The sequence below is a fragment of the Pleurodeles waltl genome, chromosome 4_2 (genome assembly GCF_031143425.1).
Source record: "Pleurodeles waltl isolate 20211129_DDA chromosome 4_2, aPleWal1.hap1.20221129, whole genome shotgun sequence".
Lineage (NCBI taxonomy): Eukaryota > Metazoa > Chordata > Amphibia > Caudata > Salamandridae > Pleurodeles > Pleurodeles waltl.
Window position 1 is genome coordinate 966,245,863 of NC_090443.1, and position 17,997 is coordinate 966,263,859.

At 48.4% G+C, this 17,997-nt stretch overlaps 1 protein-coding gene across 5 annotated transcripts in view; it reads left to right on the forward strand.

Annotated features, from left to right (window-relative positions):
* Window positions 1-10,486: 10,486 nt before the first annotated feature.
* RNF220 (ring finger protein 220) overlaps window positions 10,487-17,997 on the forward strand; it is a 539,236-nt gene continuing 531,725 nt past the window's right edge. For 2 of the 5 annotated variants that reach the window (XM_069232799.1, XM_069232801.1), the window contains exon 1: window positions 10,487-10,778. The gene's annotated coding sequence lies outside the window, so the exon portion shown is untranslated. The remainder of the gene's footprint in view (window positions 10,779-17,997) is intronic. The other 3 variants (XM_069232798.1, XM_069232800.1, XM_069232802.1) reach the window with 2 other exon arrangements.

The following is a 17,997-nucleotide window of genomic DNA, read 5'->3' on the forward strand; positions in this document are numbered from 1 at the left end:
CTGATTCGGCCTTGGAACGGTTTAAGGAGAGCAGGGCCACGGCTAAGTCGCTGGGACTCCAAGCTCCTTCTTCCACGGCCTCTTCCAGATTCTTCAGGAGGTTTCGTGGATTTGGGCGTGGCTCTTCCTCCTCTTCCTTTCGGGGAAGATATCAGCAACCTGCCTCTTCCCATCCCTATAGATCTTTTAGGGGGAGGGGTAGGGTCCGCACCAGGGGAGCTTCTCAGCAGCACTCTGCCTCTTCCTCATCCTCTGGCGGGGTGCAGCAGGGGAAGCAGCCTTAGGCTTCCACCATTTCCCACTCACTCCTCTCCTGTAGGGGGAAGATTACAGCATTTTCTCACCAAATGGGAGACTGTTACGTCGGACACTTGGGTTCTCAGTGTTGTGGGAAAAGGCTACACCCTTCCCTTTCGGGAGTTTCCGCCCCTCATCCCGCCCCGCCCTTCGTATTGTTCACAAGAACACCTCCTGTTGCTAGAACAGGAGGTAGAAGTCCTCCTTTTAAAGGGCGCGGTGGAGTTGGTCCCGGAGCAGGAAAGGGGTCAAGGAGTTTACTCAAGGTATTTCCTGATTCCCAAGAAGGATGGTCGTTTGAGACCAATTCTGGACCTGAGGATCTTGAATTGGTTCAGCAAGCAGGAAAAGTTCAAGATGCTGACCCTAGCACAGGTGCTTTTGGCGTTGAACATGGAAGACTGGATGGTGTCTGTCGACTTGCAGGATGCTTACTTTCATATCCCGATACTCAAGTCACACAGGAAGTATCTCCGGTTTGTGGTGGGATCGCAACACTACCAGTTTGCGGTCCTTCCGTTTGGTCTTACTTCAGCACCTCGAGTCTTCACGAAGGTGATGTCGGTGGTTGCGGCAGACCTCAGAAGGAAGGGGATAGCAGTATTCCCTTACTTGGACGATTGGTTAATCAAAGCCAAGTCCCCGGAGCTTGTGTTGCGTCATCTGCAGTCAACAACCCAGTTGTTGTTCGACCTGGGCTTTTCGGTGAACGAGCCCAAATCTCACCTAGAGCCCTCTCAGCGCCTCCTGTTCATAGGGGCAGTACTGGATACAACATTGGGTCGGGCCTTTCCTCCGCCTCAGCGGATTCAAGATATTCAGGATTTGGTTCCAATGTTTCGAAATGGAGCAGTAGTTCCAGTCCTCAAGGTCCTTCGTCTGCTCGGTCTTTTTGCCTCCTGCATTCTGTTGGTCACGCATGCTCGCTGGCACATGAGGGCTCTTCAGTGGTGCCTCCGAAGGCAGTGGTCTCAACACAGAGGGGATCTAGAGGGTACTGTCAAGATCTCCAGAGATGCTGCTATGGATTTGAAGTGGTGGATTGCAAGCAACAATCTTTCACAAGGAAAGCCGTTCCAGCAGTCGCCACCAGTGGCCACAGTCATAACTGATGCTTCCACTCTAGGGTGGGGAGCTCATCTGGGGGATCTGGAGATCAAAGGTCTTTGGTCTCCAGAGGAACAGATTTTTCACATCAATCTGTTAGAGTTACGGGCTGTACGTCTGGCTCTCAAGGCCTTCCTCCCTTCCCTTCGTGGTCAGTCGGTACAGGTCCTAACGGACAATACTACCACGATGTGGTACATAAACAAGCAGGGAGGAGTGGGGTCGTACCTTCTCTGCAGAGAAGCTCTTCGACTATGGTCCTGGGCAAAGGACCATCGGATTTGCTTGATAGCAAACCATCTGGCCGGAGTTTTGAACGTGCGTGCGGACAGTCTCAGTCGCCACTTCTCGGCAGACCACGAGTGGCGTCTCCATCCAGATCAAGTCCGTTTAATCTTCCAGAAGTGGGGGTTTCCTCGGGTAGATCTGTTCGCCACTCGAGAGAACGCGCATTGTCCGTTGTTCTGCAGCCTTCAGTATCCGATGCAGGAAGTGTTGGGGGACGCGTTTCAAATGACCTGGTGCGGCCAGTTGCTTTACGCGTTTCCTCCCATACCCTTGATTCCTCGAGTATTGAGGAAGATTCGCCAAGACCGGGCTCTAGTAATCTTAATAGCTCCGGATTGGCCAAGGAGGGTGTGGTACTCCGACCTTCTCCAACTCTCAACGTGCCCGCCGCTCCGTCTCCCTTTCAGGGCAGACCTCCTCTCACAGTCGCAGGGGCAGGTTCTACACCCCAACCTCCAGAGTCTGCACCTACATGCCTGGAGATTGAACGGGGCAACCTGAGTTCCTTCTCTCTCCCGCCTGAGGTAGTGGATGTTATATTAGCGGCCAGGCGACACTCCACTAAATCTATCTACGCTAATAGGTGGTCTAAATTTGTTGCGTGGTGTGGAGAGAGGCAGATTGATCCCTTACATGCTCATCTATCGGACGTTTTGTCTTTTGCTCTATCTCTGGCGCAAAAAGGTTGTGCAGTGGCTACCATTAAAGGTTATTTATCGGCCTTGTCAGCCTTCATATGTCTTCCAGACCAACCGTCTTTATTTAAATCCCCTATTGTTATCAGATTCTTGAAAGGTCTTCTAAATCAATATCCTCCAAAGCCATTCGTTATGCCGCAATGGGATTTGTCCTTAGTCCTGACTTTCCTTATGGGGTCCCCTTTTGAACCTATGCATTCTTGCCCCTTGAGGTATTTGGTTTTAAAAACAGTCTTCCTGATAGCTATAACATCAGCAAGGAGAGTGAGTGAGTTGCAGGCCTTATCAGTAAAACCCCCTTATACAACTTTTTATGGGGATAAGGTGGTGTTGAGGACCAAGGCTGCTTTCCTCCCGAAGGTTGTTTCACCCTTCCATTTGGCTCAGGCAATTACTTTGTCCACGTTCTATCCTCCGCCTCATCCTTCCAAAGAGGAAGAAAGACTGCACCGTCTGGACCCAAAGAGAGCGTTGAGCTTCTTTATCGATAGAACAAGGGATTTCAGGCTGGAGGATCAGCTGTTTATTGGATACGTGGGCAAGAGGAGAGGAAAGGCAGTCCACAAGAGAACACTATCCAGGTGGGTTGTTCTTTGCATTAAAATATGTTACTCTTTGGCAAAGAAGGATCCTCCTGAGGGCATTAGAGCTCATTCCACCAGAGCTAAGTCGGCCACTTCGGCCTTAGCCAGAGGTGTTCCTGTGGTCGACATCTGCAAGGCCGCAACTTGGTCGTCCCTTCACACTTTTGCAAAACATTACTGTTTAGATTCTGAGGTTAGAAGGGACGGCCATTTTGCACGGTCAGTGCTGCAGGATTTCTTGGTTTGACCATTTAGGCACCCACCGCCGGGCGTGGTACTGCTTTGGGACTCTATTCATGAGGTGAGGAATCCACAGGTATTTGTATCCATCAGAAGAACGAGTTACTTACCTTCGGTAACGACTTTTCTGGTGGATACATTAGCTACCTGTGGATTCCTCACGGTCCCACCCGCCTCCCCGTTGCCTTTATGGTCTTGCCAAGTAATCCTTGAGTGCGCTCCTCTTGGTCTTTGAGGGTGCAATAGATGTATATATAATATATTTATATATATATATGTGTATATGTGTATATATCTTTATGTATATACTTGGTGTGTGTATATATTTTAAAAGAGAGAGTTTTATATATATATATATATATATATATGTACATAAAAAGATTTACAGTTATTCATACAATGTGGTGTATTTTACAATATAATGGATGTTGCCTTGCTCTTTCATTGCATTGCCTGGTTGTTCTCATGCACGTAAAAAAATGATTGGTACTGACGTCTGCACGTCGTCGAGGACCTCTTATTGCCTGTATGACGTCAGACGGCATCGCGTGCGAGACAGTGACGTCCTCGTCGACGTGCAGAGACTAGTAAGAAGATTTCCGTCGAATGCTGGCGCCATGGGAGTATTCATGAGGTGAGGAATCCACAGGTAGCTAATGTATCCACCAGAAAAGTCGTTACCGAAGGTAAGTAACTCGTTCATCTCCGCTTTACTGTAGCCAGTGCCCATTATCAGTTCAAAGTCCTACCATTCAGGCTGAGATCAGCTCCAAGAATCTTCACGAAATGCCTTGCCCCAGTCGCAGGTTTCCTCCGCAGCAAGGGTTTCCAGGTGTTTCCATACCTAGACGACTGGCTCATAAAAGCTCCGTCTACGCTACTAGCCTCCAAAGCGACAAACGCTTGCTTAAAATTATTCCACAGTTTGGGGCTAACAGTGAATCTACAGAAGTCGGTCACACTTCCCTCATGCAAAAGAGTTTTCCTGGGTGCAGAGTTAGACACTATCCACAACAAAGCATATATCACTCCAGCAAGGCAGCAGAAGCTAACCCACTTAGCTGTCAGAATCTCCACAAAAGTTTGTTTCAGTACCACTGTTCAAGTCGCTTCCGGGCATGATTTCCTCGGCCATCGTCCTAGTTCGACTAGCAAGGCTGAGAATGAGACCGTTGCTAGAAGAACTACAACTCTAATGGATCCAGTCGCAAGGGTCCTTCGACGACTTAATAACTATCACACCAAGAATTTGGCAGGCGTTGAAGTGGTGGTCTCAGACCAACCACCTCTCCCAAGGTGTTACGTTTCTAGCACCAATAACAGACTTTGGCCCTCATTCTGACCTTGGCGGGCGGCGGAGGCCGACCGCCAAAGTCCCGCCGTCAAGTTACCGTTCCGCGGTCGAAAGACCGCGGCGGTAATTCTGACTTTCCCGCTGGGCTGGCTGGCGGTCGCCTTCAGACCGCCAGCCAGCCCAGCGGGAAAGAGGCTTCCACGATGAAGCCGGCTCGGAATCGAGCCGGCGGAGTGGAAGCTGTGCGACGGGTGCAGTTGCACCCGTCGCGTATTTCACTGTCTGCGCAGCAGACAGTGAAATACATTTAGGGGCCCTCTTACGGGGGCCCCTGCAATGCCCATGCCAGTGGCATGGGCACTGCAGGGGCCCCCAGGGGCCCCGCGACCCCCCCTACCGCCATCCGGATCTCGGCGGTCCGACCGCCGGGATCTGGATGGCGGTAGGGGGGGTCAGAATCCCCGCGGCGGTGCAGCAAGCTGCGCCGCCGCGGAGGATTCAATGGGGCCGCGGTACACTGGCGGGACCCCGCCAGTGGTGCCGGTCCGACCGCGGCTTTACCGCCGCGGTCGGAATCCCCATTGAAGCACCGCCGGCTTGTCGGCGGTGCTCCCGCGGTCCTCCGCCCTGGCGGTCAAAGACCGCCAGGGTCAGAATGAGGGCCTTTGTCATCACCACAGACGCTTCCTTGGAAGGCTGGGAAGGCCATTTGCAAGACATGCGCATTCAGGGCAGATGGTCCAATCTCCAGAAAGAAATGCACATAAACCTGCTAGAACTGAAGGCGATCCATCTCACGCTCAAAGCTTTTCTTCCACGCATCGCAGGGTCCTCAGTGTTGGTCAGGACGGACAACACAACAAGTATGTTTTACATCAACAAGCAGGGAGGAACAAGATCCCTCTCCTTCTCAAGGGAAGCTCAGTCTCTTTGGGACTGGCTCACACTGCACAATGTTCGCCTCAGGGTGGAGCACCTGCCAGGGGTCAACAACGCCCTAGCGGGCTCTCTCAGCAGGACAGACGACAACTGCCACGAGTGGGAACTCAACCAGAACATACTCAACGGCATCTTCCAACGATGGGGTCAGCCGATCCTAGACTTGTTTGCCACCAACCTGAATGCCAAATGCCAGTTCTACGCCAGTCGATACCCACTCCTGGGGTCGTGGGGAAATGCTCTTTTGATGAGATGGTCCGGGATCTTTGCCTACACTTTTCCCCCCATCCCTCTGATTCCCAGGCTCCTCAGGAAAATGAAGTCCGAATGCTGCAGGATCATTCTCATAGCCCCCAGATGGCCCAGACAGTACTGGTACACGGAGCTCCTACTCCGGTCCGTGGTCAATCCAGTCCGCCTTCCTTGCAACCACAACCTTCTCACGAAGAATCAGGGTCTCATCCTTCATCCCGACCCAGCTTCGCTGCAATTGCATGCTTGGCTCCTGAGTACAGAGAGTTTCACGATATGAACATCGATCAGGAATGTAGACTGATATTATCTAGGGCACGAGCAGAGAGCACAAATAAGACGTACAAACTCAAGTGGAAGAGATTTTGTGTTTGATGCTCTCAGAACAACTTCCACCTGTTACAAATTAACCCTGAACAAATTCTTTCTTACCTTCTCTCATTCTCCTAGTCTGGTCTTTGCCATGCATCAGTCAAGATTCACCTAGCAGCTATAGCCTCCTATAGGCGATCGGCTGAGATGCCCTCAATCGGCTCATCCAGAATCATTAAGCAGTTTATGAAAGGACTTTTCTGCACTTTCCCTCGGGTGCGGCTACCTCCGCCAGAGTGGCACCTTAATATAGTCCTGTCTCAGCTCATGAAAGCTCCTTTCGAACCCATTCACAGGGCAGAACTCAAGTACATCACATGGAAAGTGGCAACCCTGCTTGCTCTCACTTCTACCAGGAGAGTCAGTGATAAACAGGCGTTCACTACTAAAGAACACTTTTTGTTTTTTTATGATGACTTTGTTATGCTCAGAACCAACCCCAAATACATTCCCAAGGTGCCATCTTCATTCCATCTCAATGAGCCCGTGATACTACGAACCTTTTTTCCAAACCCAACTACAATCGCAGAAAAAACTCTACACTCTTTGGACATCAAACGATGCCTCAAATTTTATCTTGAAAGTACCAAACAAATCAGAAAATCAGATCAACTCTTGGTATCTTATTCTCTTGGACGACAGGGAGCAGGAGTCACCAAGGCCACTATAGCCCGGTGGATTTCCTCGACAATCCAATTCTGTCACACCAAGGCAGGAACCCACTCCACGAGAGCAGTCTCCACATCGGCTGCTCTGTTTCAGGGTATTGCCCTGGATAAGATATGTCAAGCTGCGACATGGAAAACTACGCACTCCTTTACGCAACACTATTGTTTGGAGTCATTGCAGAGAACCGACTCTCTAGTAGGACAAGCTGTTCTACGCCATCTCTTTCATTAAGGTGAGACCTTTCCTTGGTTATATAGAAATGGTTTGATATGCAAATAACTGTGATTTCCATCATATATTCTTTGATATGCTTCTATATAAGTGTGTATTTAGTTGTATATATATATATATATATGTGTGTATATATTTATATGTATATATATGTGTATTTATAACACAAATGTTCAGTATATATGTATATGTACTTAGAAGTATCTATATTTCTCTGAAGTTCATAATGCAAGATTTATGAGCTAACTATTTTATATTGGGTATAAAGGATTTTCATGCTCGCACCCTTCCATCCACTGCGAGTTTAATGTTTATCAACAGTACTGCTGACTATTCAGATTCAAGCATGTGAATTTATGAAAGATCCAATACTGGATAAGAAAACAAGTTACTTACCTGTAACTACAGTTATCCAGTATTGGCATCTTTCATAAATTCTCATGCAACCCACCCTCCTCCCCTTTGACGCTCGCATTTCCTCTCAGGTTATAATCTTTCACTCTTGTGCTGGAAAATCTGAGGGAAGGAGCTTCTCTGGAGAGTGTTCTAGAGGGTGCTGGTGCCTGATTGGTCAGCAGGCAGGTTTGGGTCCTTTTCAGAAAAGGACATGGATAGGCTATATGAGCGATTACTGATTCCATTATAGCCTATGGCAAAAAAGTTGTATTTGTTAATTATTGCTATTTTATGTACGGTGGGACTCCCACTTCGATGACAGGGATGATTCAAGCATGTGAATTTATGAAAGATGCCAATACTGGATAACTGTAGTTACAGGTAAGTAACTTGTTTTCTTATTGAATTTAGGTCATTGAGTAAGTATGCTGCTGAGAGTTAATCGTATTCCATTAGTGCCAATATGGGACCATTTGTAGGCATTCCTTTAGCAGAACATATATGCCTCTCTTGAATGAGTGACGTCCATGGGTTTACCAACATGATTTTGTCAGATCTTTAAAACACAGAAAAAAGGCTTTGCATCATTTGTTCTTAAAATATGATGTAAAACCTTCAAGCATAGTTTTAACTTGTGTGCAGGTGCCCGTGAATGGACTAGTTTCTATGGAATTTTTAAAGTTTTAAGATTCTTGGCTTCGTAATGAGGTGCTGTGTTTTAACCCGTACAGTCTGCTATTCTTATGCTGCGTTGGCCTCAGATTAACACTAAACCAATAAAGGTTTTCATACCTTTCCAGGAATGCTTGCATACCACTGTCTGTACAACTGGTTCGGGAATTCATCTTATCCTGTATAAAGCTCTGTGGTAGAGCCCAAGGCAGGCCCCATATACCTCTCTGTTGATCATGGTTGCAGGCCAACCACTTCTGAAGACCGCTCTGCCAGTGCTTTAAATGGGCCGGTACTCTCCGGTACTGAGTACCGGCACTTTTTTATTTTGAGAGGGAGAGTACCGGCATATCTCAAGAAAAACGTAATACTTTTAATTGGAGAGTACCGGCACTTCTCAGAAACAAGCAGGCACTCTATTACAGAGTACCTGCACTTCTATTTTTCCATTTAAAGCACTCTCTGTACCATTGCTGCAGATGCACACCCTCACATCGCCCCCCGCCCCAAATATTGATGTGTGTACCTTTTTTTACCGTGTCCTAACACCCCTATTTCTTCAGGACACTTCTATATACTGCTGCGTAAACCTTCATTATAGGACATCAGCACGCAGCTGTATGTAACATAGTTTCCGGGCCTCCACCATCCTGTATACTGCCGGGCGCGCAGCTATAGAGACCCCATCCTCCCCAGTGCACAACTGTGCGTGCTATTGTTCAAGCCCCCATCCCCGCCCCCTCCACCTTCCGTCCTACATATAGGATTGCTCCAGGCACCCGCGCCTTCTGTACCGCTTTGTGTACCATTTTCTCGGGATCACCTCCTCCCCTATATACCTTTTTGTAATCCATACAATGATATATAATGCCATGTTCATTCTACCCCGCTTATTGTATTCTCTTGTTCCATCCTCATCTGCCCTGTTCCTTCTACCTCCGCTTACGGGTTTGTGTGAGCAAATTGGCAGCCCCATCCCCCGTTCTTTCGATATTGTGTGTGCCATTGCCCGAGCGCCCATCTCCCTGCTCCTTCCGCCTCCGTGTACCTCTGTGCGTTTATAATAGCTAAAGCCCCCGACTCCCAAATATGCTTTTGTGCTCCCCAATGGTCCAGCAGCAGCGCTATGGGTATGCATTATGCGGGCCTCGGTTCGCTCTCTCGTTATTATTTGATGTCGTTATCGAGCCAGTACAGAAGAAGCCCTGCTCCTTCTCAGTAACGCCTTGCACGAGCACACCGTTCGTAATTTTCAGTGGCCAAGTCACATTTTCCATCAGCCTATTATGAAGATTCGTTTCTCCGTGTCATTGGAGGTAACCGGGTGCAGTCAAACGGCACTTGAACTGGTACATCTTTTTAGCAGCCGTGGACTTGTGGGCCGGGGCTTGCCGCTGCTCATAGATCTCTACTCTGCCCTTCACAAATCACTGCAGGCTGATGTGTTTAGCTGTGTGCTGGGGTGACATTTACCTCCACCCCCTCCAATTAGCATCCATAATAGAGAGATTTATGTTTCAGCCTGCACCCTGAGCGTGTAAAACCAGGAGCACATAAACAGGCAGTCTGTGGATAGTACAGAAACACAGAACCATCTCTGTGAAGGGGACACGTGCACAACATGTAGTCTATCACACGTTTGCAGAAATAAATCGGGTCAGCCTGTGGGTGTCATTTTTTTGCCAGTGGTCAGACGACTCCAGTTTATGTAGCGCCTTGTTTTGCCAGTGGTCATTCAATTCCAGTTTATCTAGCTCCTTGAGGCTAAGCCCCAGATGCCTCGGTGGGCCTAGAGGAGGAGGAGAAAAACGGATCCAAGAAGTACCACAGATGAGCATGACTTTGTATATATTGTGACATCAGAGGCTCCCTGACTTCGTGCGAGTGGCCCTGATTCTTGGCAGATCCTTATACCAATAATTACATATACAGATACGAATTCAAAAACAGAAAGTATCCTAAAACACCACCAATTACATGTCATCTCCCTCCAAGTGGTGACTTCACTCCAGTCTCGCCGAAATGTATTAAAAAAGGAGTGGGACTGTGCCATTTTCTGGGTTGAGCAAACAGTAAGTAATGCAGAGAGAACAATTATTCATTACTTCTCAAATTAAGGTATTCACATAAAATGACTTGACTGTAGTTCCATATTCAGATCTTTCCCTCCCTAGTTGGACAGTTTCGTGGCGCTGTGGTCATTGTTTAAATTCCCAAATTTTGAGCTAAATTCCGCAAGTCTGAGGTTGGTGGTGGGGGCGGGGAAAGATGTGCTTTTTCTTAGGCTAAAAAATACCGTATGTGTGTAACCTGGCGGCTTGAGTGCTTGGCACTCGCTTTGAGTCCCAACCGTGGCAGCCGCAGCTGCGAATGCCCCTTCGCGTGGACTCCATTTCCCGAGCTGCCTCGGTGCTCTTTAATAGATGCAGTGTTGAGTGTGCCTGTCCGTGTGAGCTGCCAGGAGTCTCCTGAGACTAGTGCAGGAGGCTCAGTCACTGATCACAGCCAGCAGCACCGACAGGCAGAGCTGCTTCCTCACTCTCCAGCGCACACGCACATTTTTTTCCTGCAGTTTTTTTTCCCTTTTGGAATCTGGTCTCTGGTGAAGCTTTTCTGTAAAATCGGTATCCGGTGGGACGGACACCCCTCACCCAAGAAGGAGAGGACTGTGCATGCCTGGACTCAGACTTACGCGGCGACGGCAGCACACGAAGTGCCCGCAGAAGAGGACACCCAGCAGTAAGTGGGGCTCTCCACCGAGGCTGTATGAGTGTCTTTTTAACGTGGTAGGAGATATGTGGGGATGGGGTGGTGCTGTCCTGGTCAGGAAGTCAGTGCTGAACTTTTTTTTTTTTACAGCAGTTCACATCTGCGGCGTCGCTTCAGCTTCCTGGCCGAGCATGGCCGGGACGTGTGTGTCCATTCTCTACCTGCGGGCTCCGCCAGACCTGGCTCTGCGCTACCCTTGCAAGTTGTAGGGGTCTGAAGGCGCTGCGCCCCCGCTCTCGGAGCAAGGAATGCAAAGCACTCCTCGCCGTTGATGACAGCTCCTGACTCGCTCTGGTTGTCCCGGTCCGGCTCTGAACGGAAGCCGCTCTTTCAGAGAACTCCCGGACAGAAACTCTGGGTGTCGGGTCTCCCCAACTAATCCATCAGTACACATCGGTGGGGTGGACTGTGGGGGAACCATTGCTCTCTGCTTGGGGTGGCGAAGTGTCACGAGTGTGGGGCTGCAGCGGCGCCAGGTGCTGTGCAGGAGCCACACTCTACAGGCACCCTTACAGGCACGCTGAGCTCCCGTAAAGGCACTCTCCGCCCCATGCACAGCACCGCTATCTACCCGTTCAGGCACTCTCAGCTCCGTGCACAGCACTGCTATCTACCCGTACAGACATTCTCCGCCCCATGCACAGCACCGCTATCTACCCGTTCAGGCACTCTCAGCTCCGTGCACAGCACTGCTATCTACCCGTACAGGCACTCTCAGCTCCGTGCACAGCACCGCTATCTACACGTACAGACACTCTCAGCTCCGTGCACAGCACTGCTATCTGCACTGCTTTCTACCCGTTCAGGCACTCTCCGCTCCGTGCACAGCACTGCTATCTACCCGTACAGACACTCTCAGCTCCGTGCACAGCACTGCTATCTGCACTGCTATCTACCCGTACAGACACTCTCCGGTCCGTGCACAGCACTGCTATCTACCCGTTCAGGCACTCTCGGGTCTGTGCAGAGCACTGCTTTCTACCCGTTCAGGCACTCTCCGCTCCGTGCACAGCACGGTTATGTACCCGTACAGGCACTCTCAGGTCCGTGCACAGCACTGTTATCCACCCGTACAGGCACTCTTCACCCTCTGCACAGCACTATTATGTACCGTACAGGCACTCTCCGCTCCGTGCACAGCAGTGTTATCTACCCGTACAAGCACTCTCCGCTCCGTGCACAGCACTGTTGTCTACCCGTACAGGCACTCTCCGCCCCCTGCACAGCACTGTTATGTACCGTACAGGCACTCTCCGTTCCGTGCACAGCACTGTTATCTACCCGTTCAGGCACTCTCCGCTCCGTGCACAGCACTGTTATGTACCCGTTCAGGCACTCTCCGCCCCTGCACAGCACTGTTATGTACCCGTTCAGGCACTCTCCGCTCCATGCACAGGACTGTTATTTACCCGTACAGGCACTCTGAGGCCCCTGCACAGCACTGTTATCTACCCGTACAGAAACTCTCCAGGCACTCTCGGCTCCATGTACAGCAGTTTTAGCTACCCATACAGGCACTATCTAGGCATTCTTAGCTCCCACTGCATGCACTGTTATCTTCCCATACAGGCACTCTACATGCACTCTTAGTTCCCTGCATAGCGTTGTTATGTACCCGTAGGGGCATTTTCAAGGCACTCTTAGCTCCCTGTACAGCAATGTTATCTACCCATACATACAGGCACTCTTAGATCCCACTGCATGCCCTGTTATCTTCCCGTGCATGCACTCCCCGGGCGGTCTTAGCTCCCTGTTCAGCTGTGTTATTCTCCCGTACAGGCACTCTACAGGCGCTCTTAGCTCCCCCCGCATGCAGTGTTATCTACCCGTTCAGGCGCTCTCCAGATACTCTTAGCTCCATGTACAGCATTGTATAGGCACTCTTAGCTCCATGTACAGCATTGCTACCTACCCGTGTGGGCACTGTTAGCTAATTGTGCAATAATGTTATCTTCCCGTACAGACACTCTCCAAGCACTATTAGCTCCATGTTAAGCACTATTATTTTCCCGTACAGGCACTCGCTGCACAACACTGTTATCTGTCCCTGCAGGCATTCTCTGACACTCGGCTCCATGAACAGCACTGCTATCTACCCGTACAGGCACTCTCGGGCACCCTTAGCTCCCTGTACAGCACTGCCATCTACCCGTACAGGCACTCTCGGGCACTCTTAGCTCCCTATACAGCTCTGCTATCTACCCGTACAGGCACTCTCGGGCACTCTTAGCTCCCTATACAACTCTGCTATCTACCCGTACAGGCACTCTCGGGCACCCTTAGCTCCCTATACAGCTCTGCTATCTACCCGTACAGGCACTATCGGGCACCCTTCGCTCCCTGTACAGCACTGCCATCTACCCGTATAGACGTTCTCCATGCAATCTTAGTCTCCTGTACAACACTGTCCGCTACTTCTGACCAAGGCCCTCCTCTTTACCATTTTCACTCTGAGCTTTACATTCAAACATCACTCGGTGGCTTTCAATTCGTCATGAGGTACAGTCCCTCTCAAGAATTTTTAAAGAAAAAAACTTGTTATTTCCTTGCAGTTTTGTAATAACAAGAGAGCGGAGAAGGCAGGTCAGATAAAAAGCAGCTCGGACCTTAAAATGAAACCGAAACATGGAAAACGCCTACTTTTGGAAGCAGTGAACAAATGATGAAAATACAACATCCAGGAACCACGAAGCAGCCAAGAGAGAAAAAACTTTATCTTGGTGTAAGAAATATCACATATATATTGTTGTTGAAAGAACAGAGAACAGAGGAATAATGACGGGGAGTGAGGTCCGCACCATTAAACAATTCCCGCTGCTCACTTTCATGGGTAAGTGGCAGGGATAGGTAGGTGGGGTGACATTTGTCTCTTTTGTCTCTTTTATGAGAATCATGCATACCCCCCAGAAACGGTGCATCTTAAACACACCCCGTCAGACACCCGACCGACCGGAGGATGTACACAAGATGTCTCACCGCTCCCCCGGGGCTCTTTTTATGAACTTTGTAGAGGGAGGGCGGTAGATGAAAGTTTGAAGATAAGGAGGGGGCACGGGCGCCTAATTTCTCACCTCCAGGACTGGATGTACATAAAAGCCCATCTGTGCGCCTCACAAAGGGCCCATTAGGACTGTCTGATTCAAGGGGCTACGAGGGCTGAGCACCTCCTTCCACCCCACAAACACCCCCCCTCCCCCCAAACACACACACACACGCACAGGAAGCGCCCATGGTCACTTATTGTTGTAATAAAAGCCTCAGTGCGCTGCCCGCTCAAACCGGCAGATCGGGGAAACTCCGTTTGCGTTATTGAAGGCAGGGAAGAGCCGGCCGAGAATAAATGGCCATGGCAAAAAAATAATTGTACTGTCTCTATGAAGCAACTCGTTTCGTCGTTCGTTCGTTTGAAAGGGGTGTAAACAACTTGGTTTCTTGCAAATGGAAGCACGCATTTAGAGGTGATGGAGAACGTGTAGGGCTGAGAAATGCAGTGTAAATGTCATCAGAAATGTGTAGGAGATAACGGGGAAGCCCCTTGTCTCCCTATTCACATTGTCCGTTACATACTCGTTCGTGGAGACCAGTGCGTTTGTTGGTCGAGGCCCCTCTGTGCCACATTGGCAGCGGGACCCCGAACAGAGCGCAGTGGCGGCTCTCCGGGGCACGGTTATCAAAAGACGTCGATAATAGTCCTTTGTAACTTTCTAAACCGAGGATGATATAAAAGTATCGCATTGCCGTGGTGTGGATCATTAGCAAATGAACGAAAATCGAAAGATGGCGTGAAAAACGGGAGACCTCCTGCCCTGCGTTAAACAGAGCCCACCTCTGCCAGAGGGGTTTGGCCGCCTCTTGCTTTCTTGTTATTTTTAATGTTTGTTTCTTTCTGGTTATGTGAAACGAGTCATAGGGCTGTGGCCGCTGACAGACACCTATTTATTGCTGCTTGTTTATTGTTATGTTAACTTCTACGCCGTTGTTTTATATATTTTTTAAACGTTTTCTATCCCGGACACGCGTTGCTTCTTCCCGCGGTCTCCAGAGCGGCATCTCTTCGCAATTGCTCGGATGGGCAAGCGGTGCCGGGCCAGACTGAGCTCAACAGGCGGGCAGGAGGCCACGCCAGCGGAGGCAAAAGCAAGCCTTGGAAGAGGGCAATCCAATCTGAAATATACGAGGAGAATCAGGCAGAGGACGTGGAATATCGCGTTATAGAGAACATTTATAGCGCGGCTTTATGTATCTGTTGTTACAAATAGACAAGCCGCAAGTAAGCGATCCTTCTTAAAGTGTGTGTCGGTGTGGCGGAGAGGGACTTAAAACAATGGGTCTGTTCTTGGTGGCACATACTTTTTCGTCATCTCTTTTTTTCCTTTTTTTCGTAGTTTTCTACTACCTAAACAGGCATGCTTGGAACAGTTTATTATTTACTGTTTTTTTGTTTTTTTTATTCGACCGCGTGTTATACAGTTTTGCCCCCGTCTCCGGCCGCTCAATTAACCAGCGGGTACATTGGCTTTACACGTGCTTGTTTTTAATTTCATAAACCCCTCCCTGCTTCGTCCAAAGTGATGCATCCTCTCGGCCTCCACCTGTTTCTCCGACCGCTGCAACAAGTAGACCGAACTTCGTCAGCTTGTCCTGCCAGCCCCGGGTCAGCGCCTCTGCCCCAAGCCGGATCTGCCTCCGATTCCCCTAAATTAAAACGGTCTTAAAACGTTACTGCCTTTAAACGATTTTTGTCATTTTAACATTACTGTCCTTACTACAGCCTCCCGCCCAAAATGGTTTCTGCTTTAAATAAACAAAGGAAAAAGCCGCTTAAGGTTACTTGTCACTAGCCTTCTGGGAAATCCACTTGTTTACTTTTAAATTAGTTTTGGAGGTATAATTTTTTTATTAACAGGGGCTCCCAGGATACTGGCCACAATCAGTGTTTTAGCAATGTGGGTCATTTATACATATATATATATATATTTACATATGAGGAGCAAGTCCACACATATATCATTAAAAGTTTCTCGAATCGCTGTACACACCATACTTAATATTCTTTTATTGCAGGATAATTTGTGCAAATTAGTAATCGAAAAAAATAGCAGTCATTTATCCACAGTAATACAAACTGCTCTATGCTGGAAAATAGAAAAATATATAGTAGGCTCCGATACAGTCGAAGTTCTTTATTTGGTTTGGTTGTGATGGCAAAATACACTTAAATCGGTTGGTTAGTACATCGATGTATGTGCAATTTGTTTTGTGTCCGAATAATTGTTTCAGCCCCCCTTTGTCGTTTCGCTTCGCTGATGGCTTTTTACTCGCCCAGCCTGGTGTGTGACAGAGGGGTAATGTGACTGTGGAAAAAATGATATTTGTAGGAGAAGGCCGGAAAAGGGAAAAACGCGTAAATCCTTTATCCTACTACTAAAAATGGGGGAAATTAAAGGGAGCTGCTTTGGAGAATTCAACATTAATTTTAAGGTTTTAATGGCAATCTAAATACATATATCTTTGTTTGTATATTTACGAATACACGTTTGCCTTGTTTGCGTGTGTCTGCTAATTATTTTGTGTCATTTTCATGATGCAGTTTTACAGTTTGTCCTTTCCAGTAGTTAACAGGTGTTGTTGCTCAATTTAATATTCTGAAAAACGAAAGAAAGGCCTTTTCAGGAATTGAATTTTACCCCTGAAGTTGGATTGGAAGAATTTCATAAATACAGGGAAATCAATAAAAAGTTCTTAATAAAACAGTACTGGATTTATCAACCTTATAAGAATGGGAGGTTGAGTTGGCCTTGCTGAAATATTACCTCGTGACCTACAGGTCACAGCAGATGTCAGTGCCAGTTTTGACTCAATTACCAATCTGGAGGGCTCTTCTTCAGGGTGTACAGTGGTTTTTGTAGTTTGCTTGACTGAGAGTCTTGCATAACCTGAATACCACGCGATAGATCGATCTATCTATCTATGCACACATAAACCTCGCCTTTATAAAAATAAAAAAAAAGTAAAAATTAAGAGTCCTACTATCTTATTTTAGAGATTTAATCAGCGCCTTACGTGGCTTTGCGGCTGCTTCCGAGCGCTCAGTAACCCTTATGAGTAAATGATCAGAGGGTTTGCGTATGTTTACAATCCAAGCAGATATGAGTGACCCAGGCCTGCAGTCCAAATACCATCCTTAAAAGACCCGTTTTTAGGAGTCTGTCAGCAGGTGGTTCAGCTCGGCTGTCAGGCTCAAGACACTCCTGAGTCGGAAGACGTATGCGCCCAGGTCCGGCCTCTGTGTTTTTGGTGTTTGAAAGTTCTTGGTGGCTGGTGTTGGTGGATCGAGTAATTTAATGGGGTCATGGGGCTATAACCACGAGGCACCGAGGACATGCACACACATGCACAAAATCATTTTTAATTGTGTGAATGTAAAGGTTTACATTCAATCGCTCCAGATCTTAAAGGTGAGATAAAACTTTTTTTCTTTGGAGGAAAAGTACGCATGAATGGAGACACTCATTCTCTCCGTCCGGGTTCTTTATTCCGAATAGAGTAACCAAGTTATATTTTAGTCCGAACAAAAATACAAATAAATGATTAGACTAAAATAAATATGTATGTGATTTATGTATTACTATATAGAAGTTCATTCGGAATTTGGTAGCCTTTGATATATAATAAATCCTCGTGCTGTACATTAGTGTTATTTTGTCTTACTAAAACAAACACACAGGAGAGCTGGGTCAAGGAGGCGGCTGCAGACACGTTAGATACCCCTTTAGCTCTCTATGTGGGGGCGGTGGTGCCCCTGCGTCCCCTCCAGAGGAAGGCTCGCTGGTTCCTGCTGGCTTCTGCCCCTGTCCCCCTGCCGCCCCCCTCCAGAGGAAGGCTCGCTGGTCCCTGCTGGCTTCTGCCCCTGTCCCCCTGCAGCCCCCTCCAGAGGCAGGCTCACACGTCCCTTCTCCTGGCCATGCCTGAGCCGACTCGGCTCCCGGGAAAGTGGCCAGTGATTTATTTGGTTGCATTTTCGATTTCTCTGGTCGGCTCTCCTTTCTCCTCCTTTCAGCAGGGATGTCAGCTGTTATTACTCGGCATCGATCTCTTTGCAAAGTGAGAAGTGAACTAAAATTAATGTCAATTCCACTGGCCGGATCAATAGCTGGAGTTATTTTAATCTGGATTTGCACGAAGTGCT